Source organism: Sparus aurata, chromosome 15 (assembly GCF_900880675.1).
Source record: "Sparus aurata chromosome 15, fSpaAur1.1, whole genome shotgun sequence".
Classification (NCBI taxonomy): domain Eukaryota; kingdom Metazoa; phylum Chordata; class Actinopteri; order Spariformes; family Sparidae; genus Sparus; species Sparus aurata.
The window spans coordinates 20,465,757-20,483,811 of NC_044201.1; the positions used below are offsets into that span (position 1 = coordinate 20,465,757).

General features: G+C 41.8%; 1 long non-coding RNA gene across 2 annotated transcripts in view; it reads right to left on the reverse strand.

Moving 5' to 3' along the window:
* Window positions 1-2,041: 2,041 nt before the first annotated feature.
* The window catches only part of LOC115596117 (uncharacterized), a 33,077-nt gene continuing 17,063 nt past the window's right edge, over window positions 2,042-18,055 (reverse strand). For both annotated transcript variants that reach the window (XR_003986848.1, XR_003986849.1), the window contains one exon: window positions 2,042-4,914. This is a non-coding gene — a long non-coding RNA (uncharacterized LOC115596117). The remainder of the gene's footprint in view (window positions 4,915-18,055) is intronic.

The window sequence follows — 18,055 nt, forward strand, 5'->3', positions numbered from 1 at the left end:
ATTCTCCGTCTGTCGCTTTTCTTGCGGCAACACACAAATACAGGGATTATTAGTTATTATCGTTATTAAAAGTTGACAGTAAAATGGCCCGAGACCTTCAGTGACACAGAAAAAATCATCATGTCATATGTAAACAGTCACACTTGTACGCACAAACATTTCTCGGGGCTTTCTCAACACTTTCCTGGATAGAGACACACATGTGTCTTTATTTCACATGAGAGGACGGGTCAGATGTTCCACTACGGTTTAACCTCGTCGCTGCTTTGGCCTCACTGGCTGGAAAGTACTGTACAGTATGTCCACTTGAACTTCATCTGACTCTGGTTTGTTTATGGATACAGACAAATATGCCGCTTTCATTTGCATACACGCACACAGTCACTACTATACATCTACCAGCACCCGCATACATATATAAGGTTAAATTTCGGCGGTTTTCTGAAGCGCCTACCTGAAGTGGCACACTCATAAATCATGCGTTTGAACATTAGACGACAAAAATCTAATTTGTTTTTTAAGTGCAAACTCGTGCCAATAATTCAGCACTGCTGGCGGTGTTTATTTAACGTGGACCTACGGAGGTCACTTACCCAGACATCAATAACTTTTCTAATTTATGGTGCACTGAAAGTTTTACAGATGCTCGATGTTGGAGCTAAATCTGGCAAACGGTGTAGAATTCACCTGTACACCACAGTAAATGAAATAAACAACACAACTGGAATTCTTTGTCTGCTATTTAATTCTCTCAGTGCTGACATGGTGCGAGAAACTCTATTTTTTTCCTGCCCCTGTTGATCCGCTGTGCGACATTTAGTCTAAATGTAGTTTATGTTGAAATTTGATTTCTTAGTGGAATGTTAGGAATAATCATTTAAAGAAGCTTTATAGTGTGTTTTTAACCCTTTATTCACCAAATCATCACACACATGTTAGGATGGACACTTACAAAAACATGACAGGGTGTAGATAAGAAACAGCAAAAAACACACAATAAAAACAACAGAAACAGAAAAGAAAAAACAGACAAATCCAAACAACGATAAGCATTATTAACAAGACGAACAAACAAAACATAAGAATAAAAGAAAAAAAAGCAAGGGACTGGGAACACATCAGTTGAGTGAGAGAATGTCTTTAACAATGGGATATAATTTAAGAATAGAAAAGAAGTTTATTATTTTTTATTATTTTTACATAATGGGACCATCATTGACAATGTTGTTTTCCAGTAGACAAGTAAAATCAAAGAGCTTTTATTATCAAACAAAATAAAAAAAAGTGCTTGTATACCATTTGTATATTAGATATTATTATTATTATCATATACATATTTTATGAATAGAACATGGATATGTGGTCCTTTGTGTGAATTTTGCGGTTTAAGCTTGTATAAATAATACATTGACAGCTCTGGTAGATGTCTGGTTCATTTCACACCTCATTATCAGGCCTTTTTCAGGTTCCACAGACATGCAGACTTGATATGATCTATATGTAATTTAACGCTACTGCTCAGACGTTCCCCCCAAAATAACTGATTTCAAGTGACACATGCTAAAGCTAGTAGACTAACCTTGTGTATTTCTAAAGAGCTGAATGTTGAATGTTTTTTGTGCTTGTTGGTATTGTGCTGTCAGGAAATGGTTGGCTGTTTACCTGTGGCCAGGTTGTGATAAATATGAATCTATTTGACCTAAATGCAGATAAATAATCATATACATTTTAGGCTGCCAGACAATGTATCATCTGATACAAGTTCTGACAGTGAAGTCAGTCACGGCCTGCACCAAGTCATAGCAAACATTTTAAGAAATTCCATATGGCCACATTTTTGCATTGAACTGCTGTGAGAAAATCTTTAGAGAATCTCTTTAGAGAACAATTAATACAACCGCAGCATCATATTGGTCAAGTAGCAGCCTGTCAAATAGTCTCAACGAGTGTGAGAACGCAGGAAGCTAGAGCATTGTGTTGTGTGTGTGTGTGTGTGTGTGTGTGTGTGTGTGTGTGTGTGTGTGTGTGTGTGTGTGTGTGTGTGTGTGTGTCTGTGCGCTGAGGGACCTGGAGGGCCATAGCAGACCAGGTCAGGCTGGGTTTACATGCCTGACACAGTGTCACAGATACCCCCACTGCGTCCGTCACTCAGCACATACACACATAGACCCAGACAGTGACATACAAACACATAAACACGCACACTCTCACATGCACATATTTAAACATGAACACCACCACTGTCTGATCAGTATCTGTCTGTAAAAATACATTAATCCCGATCATGTGCGGACCCTTGATAGTTTTTGAAGTCACACGGCTTTGGTTAGTTTGTTGATTTTTATGAAAAGAGTATGCATACTTTATAATTCCCCAGATTTAATAACCACAGAGATGTGAGTCGTGTACAAACAACAGAAGCTTATTTCATCTGAATTATTACTATGTAAATTACAGAATTGTAAATTGATTCTCTCCCTGAGTCACAATGCTAATTCGGTAGAGAAATTGATTGCACATATTCTGTGTTTCATTAGTTCTTGATAGTGAAGTAAGTTTTATGAAGACCAACAAAGAGGAAGTCACAAAGTTTTATTCAGAGGCCGCAACACAGAGAGACACAGAGAGACAAAAGTCAGATAAACACCTGCGATTACCTGAAACTAAGAGTGCTAGTTACAGTATTTCCACACAATTACAAAAAGATCTGCATGTTGTATGTCAAGTACCTTTTCTCTCTCTGTTAGTCTCTCTCTCTCTCTCTCTCTCTCTCTCTCTCTCTCTCTCTCTCTCTCTCTCTCTCTCTCTCTCTCTCTCTCACAGACACACACACATTCACATGGAGGGATGGTATTTCCTTCCATGGTAGGGACAGTGCAGAGACTTTGAGTGTGCTGTCCTGTGGTTTCCTGCTAGAGATTCATCCTTCATTTATCACAATGGCTCTGATACATGATATCCACACAAACAAACGCACACACACACACACACACACACACGCACACACACACCCACACACACACACAATGTGACAGCCAATGCAGCTAAGATAATCAGCTCCTGAGAAGATGGGCAGTTTAACATCCTCAGGGTTGATTATTGTGTGTGCTGAAGCAACGCTGTACCTACAGCATTGGCTCTGCGTAGCCTGATGTGCACCTCCACAGAAATGTAACTGCACGTTGGTCTGCTGAGTAGCATCGCATTTCCGGCTTCTCCTCCCATGCTCAGCAGCACTACAGTAGTGACCAATAGTTTCCCCAGTTAACACACTGCTGCTCCTCTTGGGTTATACTCCTCCTCTGGAGCCACCCTTCCCTGCTGGAGTGTCTCTTGGCCAGAGAGAGTGGACAGGTCGGATGTCCGAAGGTCAGGTTGCCCCTCCACAACCAGCTAGTTGGCTAACGTTCTCTCGCCAAAACCAAGAAACAACTTACGTCAAGCTTGGTGTGTATGGAGGGGCTGGCAATCCACTGTATCATTACCACCAGTAATGCAGACACACAGTGCACATGTCGTAGGCATTATGGCATATCCTCTGCAAAATGTGCAACTAAAAATCAAACTTAAGGACAATGAGAAGCTCAAAGACATCTCATACATGAAGACCTTTAGAGCAAACAAGATCTGTGGCTATTAATCACCTCACTATAACCACAGCTGAGCTGATTTGCGTTCCCCACGTTTAGGTCCAATGCAGAAACTGACCGTTTGCTGACTCAAGGAGTTAACAAGTGAAAATTATCTATATTAGCATTAGTCCATTGGCCCCAACTAACTCATAGTCTTCATCTAATGAGTAATAAGTAAAATAAATAGATCAGATCAATAAGGTGTTAAGTGGCCTCTTGAACATAACATTGTAGTGTTAAGTTGGTCTGTCAATCCCACAGTCCACAAGCTGGCTGTAGCACTTGAACTCAAGAGCTGCCATCTTGTTAACATGGATTTACTCATCACCAGGTTTGAATGGACATAGTGTCTCAGAGAAGCTTCAACACACAGGGACATAGTCACCACTGAAAAGCATATGATCAATTGACATGAAATATAGAGCACTGACCTGCGAGTAATGCTGATTTAAAATCACTTCAGGAGGCTTTTTCAGGGCCCATTTCGTAATTAATACTTATTAAACTCAGGACCAGCAGATGTAGTGTGTAAGATAAAATTCTCTCTGCCCTGTTTTATCGAATGAGTCGGACCTCCCTCCTCCTCTCCCACCTTTACCACAACCAACTCCATCTTTCCAAAGAGTCACATTTAGCTTCACTCTGTCTCCCACCCACAGCTTAGCAACACACACACACACACGCCTAACTTTGAGGGCGAGCTAGCGAATTCCTGAGGGCTATCAGGTTTCGGGTTGCCTTGGCGACCGAGCACGGAGGCAGATCCATTAATCATTGAGAGCAGTTCACTCCAGAGTGGAGGTCAGACTGATTGCTGTGGATAGGGTATCATCCCAAAACACACACACACACACACACACACACACACACACCCACACACACACACACTTTGTGGACCAAGGACCTTGATTTGAATGAAAAAAGATTAGTCTGCCTCCCCTTTCCCAATTTCACTTCCCCTTCAAAAAGACATGCAGTATACAGGCACTGAGAGCTCAGTCCGTTTACAACAGACGCATGTAAACTGGCTGACATGCAAACACTTGTGCACTTTCTTTTTGCTTTCTCTTTCTTTGGCTCTCTCTCTCCACACACACACACACACACTCACACAGACAGACAAAACAATCTCTCCCTCCGATGTTGTCAGGGCATCAGGACGGCCGTGGCGGTGTCATGTGACGTGGCTGCACGGAGCCGAGTGGATTAAGAGATTGGAGCTCCACATTTATTTTTCAGGGACTCGGCTGAAACACTAGACCTGCACAGGTGTCTAGGAAAACTGAGAGAGCGAGGGAGAAATAAAGAGAGAGAGAGAGAAAGAGAGAGAGAGAGAGGGAGAGAGATGTAGGGAGGAGGGGAAGAAACAGACAGACAGGAGCAGAAAGAGACAAAGAGAGAATGTTTATAAAAATAACTATTCATTTCCTCCTGCTGAATCATATGTTTGTGTCTACAGCTTTTCCTTCTAACTTCAGTCCCATCATTGCTTAAAATAAGGAATATTCAACCCAGTTGCCAGAATATGTGTACTTTATGCCCTGTTTTATGTTATGACAACATTGTGTCTATGGTCTGGTTAAGTTGAGGCGTAAAAAGTACTTGGTTAGGGTGAGCATAAAATCATGTTTTCGCCAAGGGAAAATGTCTTGATGTTCTCAAAAAATAAAAGGTTTTGAACTGCAAATTTTCTTGACGTCTCATCAAACCTAACCCTTTTTGTTGCCACTAACACACTTGAAAAATGTCCTGAGCTCTCATTAATAATACCTATTGGTTTAATCCTCACAACTGTTGGAACACTGTGTCAAACAGCAGTCTCTTGCTTGGCAGCCGTCTTGCTTAGCCTTCCACCATCATTCCCTACTCATCCAGACATGAAAATCAGCTCATATACAAATGTAATCTGAATGTGATATGACATGATATGTAGAAATCGTACAGATTTAATGTATCCAAACTTTGCAGAAATATGAAATGCCAATTATTCATTCTGATGACTGGGTTGCCTGCTTATAATTTCAACATATACATATATGATGATATATTACAATATCATGGATTTTGTGGGAAGACAAATGAACGAGGAGGCGATGGGTAGCACACTCGTTATGGAGGAGTGGAGCTTGGTTTTGAGTTGTGCAGTGCAGTAGGTGACTCATGTGGATCTGGTAAACAAACATAATTGAGTTTGGGTGGCAGTTTGGATGAGCTGTTACAAGAATGCAGAAGGTCAAATGATCAGTTGAGTACAACAATCATTCTTTCCTCGCTAAGTTCCTGTTGAGGGAGAGTGAAGTAGTGCACCACACACAGTGTTGGCGACCGTGTGGGGCTGTAGCTTGGACAATTCTTTCAAATACAATAACTTCTTGGCTGAAAGGATACAATACATCTTTTTTCATATAGGGCTGCATGATTCTGGATTAACGCGAACCTCTTTTGGAGATCACCATTCCCAACCCATTATTGTTAGAAACATGATCCTAGAACTGACCTGGGATCCTCTGTCGCAGAAGGGAGTTGGGTTGCTTAACTTTCATGTTGTTGTTGATGGGCCTTCACAGACCTTCATCTGACACCTTGGTCACTTAACGGTTAATCAAGTGCTTGTCACCGTTAACAGTAATAACAGTAGCTACTGTACAGTAGGAGTGAGATGCCGCCAAACTAAAAGCAATGTTGTGGGTAGTGGTGTTCAGAGCTATATGGAGCTCCAGTATTACTGTCTTGAAAGAGAGGCAGAAGGTTTTGGTGGTGCCATAACTTCTGTATGACCATGTGAGGTAGTGGGGGGGTGTAGAAAGGATCAGGTCACCAGTCTAAACCGGGATGGGGGCCCAGTCAGACCAAGGTGACCTCAAAAAAATAGCAGTGACTAAAAATCGACAGGTTGTGCTTTTTATGTTGCAAACTACAAAGCAAGTTCTGAGACTTACAAGTAAAGATATCCACATTAAAATGTATGAAAAAGACTTGACCTTTGTAATATATTTTGTCAAGTTACACATTTACATTATTCAAAAAGGTTCAACCATGTTTAAACCCACAGAAATCCTAGGAGTATTCAAGGTAAAGGTGCATTTTATTTTGTCGCTTTTTGTTGCTTGAACTTCCGGGGAAACATCAAACACCAGATGAGTCACTTGAGAGTGAGGAAGGAAGTCGGTGAACGTGACTAAACATAACGAGTAAAATTCAAAAACACGACCTCTTTAACAATTCTGTCTGAGGTCACATCACATAGCCAATCAGCAAAGTTAAGCTAGGCAACATCACCATCTCAATAACCGCAGTTCGAGGCTGCTTTTTAAAATTTGTGAGTGTTAAACGACTGCATTTTTTTGAAGTAGAAAAAATCTCCAGCCATCTTTATTTGCCACAAAACCAGGAGTTTTTGAATGACACCCTGAGCTGCGGAATTTAATTATGGTGCATTTAACACCTGTTTAATCGCTCTCATAATATCCTTGCTCTACAAATTGATGTAAAATGGTAAATTTAGCTTTTTGTTATGTACTGGTATTGGACTTTTTTTTCTTGTGAAAAAAGGGCAGAAGTTGAGTATTTAATGGTTGAAATCACTGATTTGCTAGACTAAAACAAAAGAAAGACATTTATTTTATCAAGTGCCTTTGCTACATATTCAATTTGCAGAACAATGTCCGAGCATCAGGCCAGCCAGCCTCAGTGATCCCAGATACGATAGCGAAAAAAACCCCACAGATGGTCAAAGAAGGCCCGGTACCTACAACCTTATGATACACGGACCTCATGCAAGTTCATTCTGTGTGAATGAACTTACATGTGCCTGCATATCTATCTCTAATGCAGTTTGTCTAGCCAGATTTACGGCGTCCTGGGAAACCCGATGTAGACGGCCACAAATCAGCATGACTATGAAATAGAGGGACACATGAACATTTACACACACGCACACACACACACACACACATGCACGTGCACACACCAAATCTAAGCCCATTTGTGTCACACACAAAAAACAGAGGCACGGCCAGGACACGTGCGCGCACACACATACTCGCACAGGCGCGTGCACACTCACACATGAAATATAGGTACAGTCACTGCACCACTGAACCGGCTCCCAAAGGTGCCCACTAAATTTACTGGCTCCTCCAGCCACTTCAAAAGCGCTCCATAACTTAGAGGCCAGACGATTTTATTGTTTCATGGAAGAAAGGACGGTGAAAAAAAAGGAGGCGAAGAGAGTGAAGGAGTGAAAGATAGATGTACAGGGAAAAAATTAAATCCTCCTTTGTCTCAGACAATTAAAATTCCTCTGAGGCCCGTGCACGCACATACGCACGGCAAAGCGAACACACACGGTAAAAATGTGTTCAGTCCATCTTTAATCTCCTGTGGATAAGAACTTAAACACTCATTCTTCTTAAAGTTTTTTGGGGGGGTTCCTATGGCTGAGTGCTACCAATGGACACAAGAACAGAGCTAATAAGAACCATTGTTTTGAATCCTCTCCCTCCATCTGTACCCGTGTTTTTGTCTCTTTCTGCGTGTGAACCACCCTGTGATTTGCTATCTGTGTACTAGTTAAAGCTAATGATGTAGACACCCCTCTCCTCCAGGTTACGAGGCAGCGAGCTGGTAGCAGAACTTGTTAATGTCCACTCCAATAGTGACACTTTCCCTCCGGCGCTGGACTAATGATAAGCAGAGGTGACGTGTGGCTGTGTGTTCCTGTCATAAGGACAGCAAAGAACACAAACCAGTTAAAATGGAGAAGGTTTATATGGATCGGTCTCTCGAAAATTGGTTTCTAGTTGAAGTTGGAGCGAGAGTTAGGGTTTATGGCGGTGTAATATAATCTTAACTGGGGTTAGAGGACTTGTGTGTGCGAAGAATGTCATTGTTGTCGTCCGTCTGATCTGCTTGTGCTGGAAAAAAAAAACTCACAGCTTGAATGTTTTTCGTGCTTCTTCTTCACATGGTTCTTGTCCTATAACATTATCAGTAATCAAATACTTTTGCACCTCAGTGTTCAGGTAGACGGTAAACCCCCCAACACACACACACACACAGTTAGATGGGTTAGATGAGACTTTGTATTTAGCAAACTGAGCTTGCTGGCAGGTGGTCTACCAAATGTTATCTTATTGACCTCTGTCCTCGTACAGCAACACACACATGCATGCGCACACTCACACGCCAATTCGGTGAGTGAGTGGAGGGGATCATGATGTGATAAGGAGCCCTCTGACAGTGGAACAAGGATTTAGCTGACTAAATCAACCTAAAGGAGAACAAAGACTCACACACGCAAGCACGCACACACACACACACACAACTGAGTTAAATATGAGGCTTTACAATATCATACAAAAATATATACAAAGACTATTTCATTCTCTCCCACTACATGCCAAGTGTATTGCTTTTGTGCTATTTAACCAAGATTTAGATGTGTGTGTGTGTGTGTGTGTCTGTGTGTGTGTGTGTGTGTGTGTGTGTGTGTGTGTGAGTGTGTGTGGCTGCTACGGTGGCTACCCCTGTCGAATACACGAGTAGTACCATCTGCTCTTTGTGATGACTGAGGCCAAACTCCCAGCATACAGTTGGTGGTCTCAGCTTCACTAGCCCTACAGATTATCTATCCAAGTTTGCATATGTGTGTGTGTGTGTGTGTGTGTGTGTGTGTGTGTGTGTGTGTGTGTGTGTGTGTGTGTGTGTGTGTGTGTGTGTGTGTGTGTGTGTGTGTGTGTACGTGTGTGTGTACGCGTGTACGCACGCGCGCGTGTGTGTACGCGTGTACGCGTGTACGCGTGTACGCACGCGCGTGTGTGTGTGTGTTCATAGACAGATATGTTGTTTTGTGCATGCTGCGGGCCACCAAGTCAGAAAACCCAGATGGGATGAGGGATCATATTCTTGATTAAAAATGACGGAGGGAACGCTGAATTCTTCGGTGTGTGTGCGTGTGCGTGCATATGCTCATGTGCGAACACACACCGCGCACACCCCCATATGTTGGTTTTGTACCTGCTCACACATTGCGTTAGGTAGAGCTTGGCTCTCATTTCCTGAACAAGTTGATAAATTCCAGATATCCTACCCGCCCAGCTCTGAGTGGATGGAAAGAGAAATGTGTACCATTTGCAGGAGGTGCGTACTTATTTTACGCAATTAACCTTTAATTAAGCAGGCAGAGGCAGAGGTGAGGCAGCAAAGAGCCACAGAGGAACAATACACTGTCTGTTCAATTATTGGAGTCTTACAGCCCTGGAGTCCAAACCTGGTTGGTTGAAGGATAAATCTGGTTTGGACTGGTTCATCATATTTCAGCATTAAAGGATAATTCCTCTTTGAGGGGTTCTACAGAGGCATCTTTGACTGGGGTGCACAGTTTACTTTGGCACGGCAGGGGAAAAAAATTGTTTCTGAGATGCACCACGATTCTCTCTTGAAAGTTTATGTCTTGATACAGAAATAAACACTAGTTAGAAATTCACCAAACTCTGAATCGCAATCTGGTCATTAGGTGTCGAGGGCAAGATATATCCGATATTGGGGGTGGTCTGGTTGATTGGATGGGTCATACACTGGACACTCCCTCATGTAGTGTTTTGTAAATAAGTAAATGTGGATTGACACTAATCACAGAAGGTGGCGTGAGTTACTTGAGTTACCTGAGAAGCATCATTGACATTAGACTGAATGTAGTCATTTTAACGCAAAGTATGATCTTTTCCTCAACCTTACCATGAAAATTCAGAGCCTTAACCTTCCCAAAATGCGACTGTTTAACAATGTTAGCGTGGTTATATGAAAGCTGTTTGTCAGCAAAACTTCACTTTGGAAAGAATGACCCAATTTGCCAGATTTCCATTAAAAGTTCTTTGTATGTAGTATATTTGTATGTTTTTTGTGTATTCATGCAGAGTAGAAGATGAACTCTTCCATTTTGAACACTACATGCGTTCTTCTTTTGATGTGCCATGGAAAAATCTCATAAACTAATTTTAGTTTAGTTTTAATTACACCATTGCACATTCTCTACCCCCAGAGCAAATTTGACATATTTCGCTCGTCCAATGGTCAGATCTTGACAACAGCCACATTTTTACGTGGTATTTTGATTTTACGAAATATGAAATACGACACGTGCTGTTGGCTTGGGAACAAAGAAACAAAGCAAGCTTGATAAATCTGCTTGATTATTATTAAGCAGGACCAGATATTATTGGAAATGAGTATGAGACAAAAACTTTATATTTTTTATATCTCCACTTCTGCATCTCAGACTGTCCTTAGTATACTGCTTAGTACATCCTGCATACAAAAAACATAATTCATTCCTGTTAGATGAATGTGTCCGCTGGTCAAACGGCCTCAAAAATAGAAAAAAAAGGGGGGAAAAATCCAACGTCACAAATTAAAAATGAGTTCTGATACTCTTCCAGTCTGAATCGACTTGATTTATGTTCTGTTGTAAATGCTCTGTCCATGTGCAATCAATTTTTGAGACAGTAGCTAGCAAATCAACTTAAGTGTGCCTTAGACACCTCACATACTTTCTCTATATTTATTTATTTATTTAAAAAAAAAAAGACTTGCCTCTGATGTGAAGGTTTAAGCGCTGAAACGTGACTTTTTACAGCAGGTAGCATGGAGAGGAGATTTGCTCTCTTCCTGTCAGATATATCTTTGCCCTGCGCTGCCCCTGCAGATCGCTGCACACACTTCGTTGACTATTTATGGCGGCAGTTAACTCCCAGCGCTCTGGTAAAGAGCTTCAGCAGCAGGTGAAGTCAGAGATGTAGCGGAGAACCATATCCCAGACCTGATACAACATTACAGCGCATAAATGCGCGGGGATGAAAAATAGCAGGGGCTGGTCTCACCAGGGTTAAAGATTAAAATGTGTGTTTGTGTGATGGCAGATTGATTCCAGACTTGTGTTTCTGTGGATTTTTTGGAAAGCTAATACGCCCCTGCCCTCCTTTTTTTGCCGTAGCGTCGCTGTTGCATCGCCCCCATCCATTCGACTGATGGATGTCGCCCAAGAGACTCGCAGCTACCTGCATCGTCAGGAGGGAAGACAAAGGAAGATAGGAGAAAGGAGGAGAGGACAAAGGAAGGATAGAAAAGAGATCTCACCTCAACACAACACAATGTTGTTACGATTGCACAGCCAGCCACTTCTGCGCTGCCCTGTTGTACTCGATTCTATTCTGTGAACGCAGCTCAGTGTCCATTTTCTCTTCCTCATTCCAACACAGGGATCCATCCCTCAGGCCACAGACTGTTTCAAAACAGCCTTTATTGTAGCACGCTGTTTCTTTTGATTACAGGAAGGTCTCACTTTACCCCACCACACCAACGCTGAGCGTATCCTATTACCGACTCTTGTGTGAGCATGTGTGTGTCTCAGTTTGTATATATACAGTACATGTGTACACAGATATGTAAACTCTGCAGACTACATGGATATTGTTTGTGTTTCAGATTGAGGTCTAGCCTCACCCCTGACAAGCTACATAAGTACAAAATTTCCTATTCCACCTTGACATCACTTGTCAGTCTGTACCTTGCACCGTTAAAGGATGTGTCATGTTTGATATGTTTGTTCAAGACAAACATCCTCTGTTACTTTTCCAAGGAACACGTGCTTATGATGAAAGTCAGTTTTGTCCCCTCTTACGAAATGTTGGTTTTAGTCTGGTGATTAAAAATGCGGAGATAGGAGGTAACAAAGTTCTTCATTACTCTACTTAAGGAGTTTTTTTTAGGTTTCTGTACTTGACTTGACAACTTTTTACTTTAACTCCCTAAATGGTGACACAAATATCTGTCCTTTTTCTGCTTACAGGCTTTTGATTTAAAGCATTTAAAGTAAAACTCTTGCCAAAATGCAACTTAGGATTTTTTTGTGAATGTATATAAGTCAAACCTTTCTGTAAAAGCATAATTACGACGAAAGAGGCACTTTTAAGATTCACCGTATTTTTGTTTTCGGGTCAATCTCATTTTCAATGGGAGTTCTTGGGGCACTTTAGCGATAGCATCAAAATCGCTATTTTTAAAACATTAAGAAGGCTTGACACAACATGAAACTTTGCTCGTAGTATCACCAGGGTCTCTACACATGAACACGAGCATTGAGAACATTGTTTATGTACACAGAGTTTGCTACAAAGAAGCCGGCGTCATGGCAGCCGAGAAGTATCAATCTCCGTATGCAACTTAACATGGAGTTAAGGTGGAAGGCAACTGTCTTCCGGCAACAACTATCCACGTTATATCTCACGCGACTTTTCTCGCTTTTGATTTTAATATTGTTTCTTATATGAGGCTGATTTTTCAAAGGTCAGTATTGTTTTTTGCTAACGACTAAACAATGAATTATCTGTGCATTTATATGGAACTAAGTTTTAGGAGTGGTCCACCTTAACTGTCCTCCATGTTACATTGCGTTCGGAAATCAACACTTCTCACTGGCACGTGAGTTGTTACAAACTCTCTTTTTAGTAAACTCAATGCTCGTGTTCAGTGCTGGTGACACTACGAGCAAAGTTTCATGTTGTGTCGAGCCCTCTTAGTGTCTTAGTGTAAAATAGCGATTTTGGTGCCCCAAAGCACGAAAACAAAAATATGGTAAATCTTAAAAGTGCTTCTTTCGTCGTAATTATGCTTTTACATGAAGGTTTGCCTCATATACATTTACAAAAAAAGCCTAGGTTGCATTTTGGCGAGAGTTTCACTTTAAGTGGAATTATCGATTATTTTTATTTTGCATCATTGCATGGCGCCTTCACAGCACCAGTAGACTGATTTCAATTCGATGTAGCAAGACTGAAACAGACAAAGACGGAGACTCAAATGAAAAGAAAAGGCGTGTTCGTGTCCCCTGTCTGCAGAGACCCTGCAGCCCTCTGCCTGTATGTTCTTATTATCTTGTTGTTTGTTGCTCAGGAAGCTTTACCAACACAAAAATGTCAGTATTTGACATCCTGGGAATGAGACTTAACAATCAACTATCTTTCCGGTGCATTTATGAGCACCTCAGAAAAATTCTGCTGGTTCTGCATTTAAGTTTGTTAGTATTCACATCATATTATTATGACGTGAGGTTCAGTTAGCTTTGCACGGGAATGGCCAGTAGAAATGTCCTTCAGAAAGAACCGTTTTGATTTGAGCCTGTACTTTCTTACTTGTACTTATTAAAGAAGTTGAATCAGTACGTCTCTCTTTTTATCTGTACTTCTACGTGGGTGACGAATGTGTGGACTCTTCCACCTGTTAAAATGGAGGTGTATCTCATCTGTGTTACAGGCTATCATCGAAAAAACCCTGTGAGGAAAACGACATGCACCTAAAGCAGATCAAATATCGTTCATATCCATGTCCAAATGCATATCACAACCACATTTGGAAAGACAAACTTGAGAGCTGAAAATAGAGTTGCATAGTGTTTAATAAATTGAATCTGACTGGCCAATAAAACTGTGCCGTTTGCTCCGGAGGGGACATTCAGGGGTCAAGGGCCCGGGCCCTGATCCAGACAGACAGCCTCGATTCCGTGTTTTCCGCTAAACACAAACGAGTGAAATTCATACTTCAGCAATGTCAACTTCCCTCTACAGCGCTGTCACTTACAGCACAGGCCTCGGAGAGAGAGAGGCAGAGAGAGAAAGAGAGGATATATCCTGTATCATTTCCTGTTCTTCCACGCGGTGTCTTTCTGACCTTGTTCATGATATGCCTCCATGCTTCTCAGTATCCTCCTCACTGGCACTTTTATACCTGATTCCGTCTCTCCATCCGCCTGTCTCTCTCACTGATGCTCACTTTATCTGTCTGCCTGTCTTCCCCTCTCAGCTCTACCTGTTTCCCTGCATGTTCATCCGTATCTTCTCCCACCGTGCACCCACGGCCTGCAGCTGGCAGCAGAGGAGGCGCACAGCGAGCTTCCCCCCCCCCCCCCCCCCCCCTTCCCATCCGGGCGAGACGCCAGATGCCGCCTCTCCCTCTACACCCATTTTTGACCACACGGTCAAGAGGGAGTGTTTTCTGTTGCTCTTGGATGGCGCTTTCAAAAAGCCTTTTCGTTCGCCCTGTCTGTCTGAGCTGCATGTCTGACGAAAACTCAGACCCCTTTTTTCCGACCAGAAGTGCTAGTTCTGGCATCATAGCTGGCCCCTCTGCCCCCCTTCACACGCACACACGCACGCACGCACGCACACACACACACACACACACACACCACTAAAACACCAAATATTTCATTTTCTAGGCAGGGTCGAGGAGCCAAGAGAAGAGATACAGTATATTTATGAAAACAAACTGGAGGGGTGCTTTGACGAGCACAGTTTAGATTGTGGATACACACCAACAGGAAAGGTGAGAGGCAGGTAAATGTAAACGTTCATTACATTAGCATCGACTGCTGGGCCTCTGATGTATGTTCCCCCGGTTTCTTAAAAGCTCTTCTCTGACCAAAGTCTCGCTCCTTCTAATTCCACACAGAGCGCTGGGAATTTATTCAATTACCTAAAATGATCACATAAGAAAAAAAAGGGCTTCAGAATGTGCTGAGGTGCACAGGATAAGCTTTCAGAGCTATCTACAGAATCGCTTTAATTCACCCAAAGTGTCTAAGTGTGTGCGTGTTTTTTAAACCTGTCAAAGTGCCTCAGAGCAGCTTTTTTTTTTTTTGCTGAGTCTGTTAAAATCTCTTGGTAAATAGGAAAATGACCAGTGTGAAGAGAGGTGAATACTGGAGGAGTTATCAGTTTTCAATTTGATGTCGTTGATATTTCTTATTATTATTATGACACTTTTTAGAAGTTTTCTAGTTATTATAGAGTAACTATTTCTTCTGCTTTATTATAACCAGTTGGAGGCAAATACATTATCTAATAATTTATTAAAAATGTAATAATTCAATTCAAGGCATATTCAACAATTCTGGTCATTATGTACTAATAGCAGTGCAGAAGAAAAGTCCTTATTATACACTTTCTACTATTTGTTTTGCACTGGACTGTCTAATATATAGATTGTTGATATCAGTTATCATAATTGTTATCAATTATTAATTATTATAGTATTATTTGCTTAAAATATTTTTCGCCAGAGAGCAGTGGAAAAATCACAATTTTTCACAATCTCATATTGTGAAAGCGTGCAGTGATGTCTCAGTTTAATTTGCTATAACCAACACTCTTAAATCCAAACGACGCATGAGAAGAAGAGAAGCAACAAAATACTCACTCTCTAGAAGCTGGAACTAGACAACATTTTTTGCAAAGAAACTGACGTCTGTTGAGTGAGTAAGTAAATTCTTACCTGAATAATCGTTTCAGCGCTGGTTTCTTTACAGACATCTCCACTGCAACTATCTGGTGCTATTCCTCTTTGTATAAACTGCAATCCAATGTCTATACTTCACACCATCGGTGTATTACTGAAAAGAACACTAGAGTGTTCATACACTTTATTATTTATATATTGTTTAATTTCTATCTTGTTTTTGTCTCATCTATAACTGAATGCCTGTTTCTCCCTCTGCTTATGACCCTTGAGCTGCTGTATCAAGTGGATTTCCCTGGTAAGGGGTCAGTGAAGTCTTATCTTATAATTGCTTGAGCCACTTAATAATATTGCAAGGTTTACGTTTTGTGTCACAATTTGAGATCAAGCTTTTCTTAATTTTTTTGTTCTGTAACATTAAATGATTCAACTTTATTCCTTTTTTTCCTCAATAAATAATTATTTAATTTCCCAGTTTCCTAAACAAAGAAACCACCTGTGAGATTAAACAGAGTATGAGACACACACACACACACACACACACACACACACACACATTGTCTCTCCTCAGAGTGGAGTTTTAAGGCTCGCTCTAAATTGAGGTTAAAGAGTATCCTCTCACCTTTACAAGAGTTGGCCTGAGCATTGAAACACCACCCAGACAGCCACACACACACGCATACACACACACGTGTAAAAACTCCACACACACACACACAATCACGGAGCGCTGTGTTAATGAGAGTGTACTCTCCTTCTGTTTCCCTCTCTTTTCCGCCCCATCAGGGAATATAAAGTTTAACAGGCGTTTTGCTATCAGTGACCCCGAGGAGGAAACGCACTCACCACCGAGGAAGGCGGCTAATTACCCAAAACTCTGTGGGTGTCTGTGTTGTTGCTGCTGTGTGTGTGCGTGTGCAACTTGTGCACGTGTTTGCATGTAGGTGCACTTTTGAGTGTCTGTGTGCAAAATAGAGAGCGTGACACCTATTGATGTAAAGGTCCGAGCAGGGTTCAAGGAAGTAGTGGAAGGTGATTGGGAGGCCTGCGTGTGTGTGTGTGTGTGTGTGCGTGTGTTTGTGTGTGTGTATGTGTGTAAGAAAAGGTTGAGGTGGTGATTAGGTAGGTGGGTTGGGGGGAGGCTAATTTATGTCAGCACTATAGCGAGCTCCTAGATTTATCGATGGTAAGGCAATACGGAGAGATCTGCCTCTTCAAAAACGCTCTGCAGCTCCCCCCCCCCCCCCCCTCCACACACACACACACACACACACACACACACACACACACACACAACTTAATTCCCTCCACCTTCCACCTCCCACCTTCTATTATACAACATGTCTGTCTTTCACACCGAACCCGACTGTAACCGTAGAGCCCATGCTGCTGCTGTGCTGACGCAAAGGACATATGGTCCCGAAAGAAACCATTAGAAGTATTGGGGTTTGGGGGGGTTTGGGGGTGGATTTGTGCTCTCTCTCCCCCTCTTTCTCGTGCACACACACACACACACACACACACACACACATGCACACACACTTGAACTATACGTGGCCCATTCCCCACCTTCAGCCATACGTATAAAATGACAGAATTGTTTAAATTTGTAGGGGGATTACAGCAAAAAATTGTCCTTTGGAGGGAAAGTGAATTTACCAGCTGAGACGGGACAATAATTTGCAAACGGCTCAAATGGGAGTTATCGAGACGAGGAAGGAAACGTCCTGTAAATTTGAGGGAAAAATGTCTGTTTCTCTGCATCAAAACCCCTCGACTGCAGTTTACACATTGTATTTGTGTCCAGAGTACAGGAGGATGTATTATGTTAGATCTCCGGACTCCTATTAAGATCTTCTGTTTCATGGCGCAAATCATTTTTATTCAATCACATATTATATTTTCTGACGTCTTGAAGACATGAGGGTTTCATCTATGAAGCCACTTATTTGCATATAAGCTCAGCAGTGGCGTCTAATGCCAAATCTCTCAGGGAGCAGGGTGGCAACTGTTGTGATGATGGCTAAGGTGACTTAGGTAAATGAAGGCAGCTGATATAGTGATATCACAGTGTACTATTTGTACAATTTGGCTGAACGTAACACAATACCTTTAGATGGAAATGCAACTAC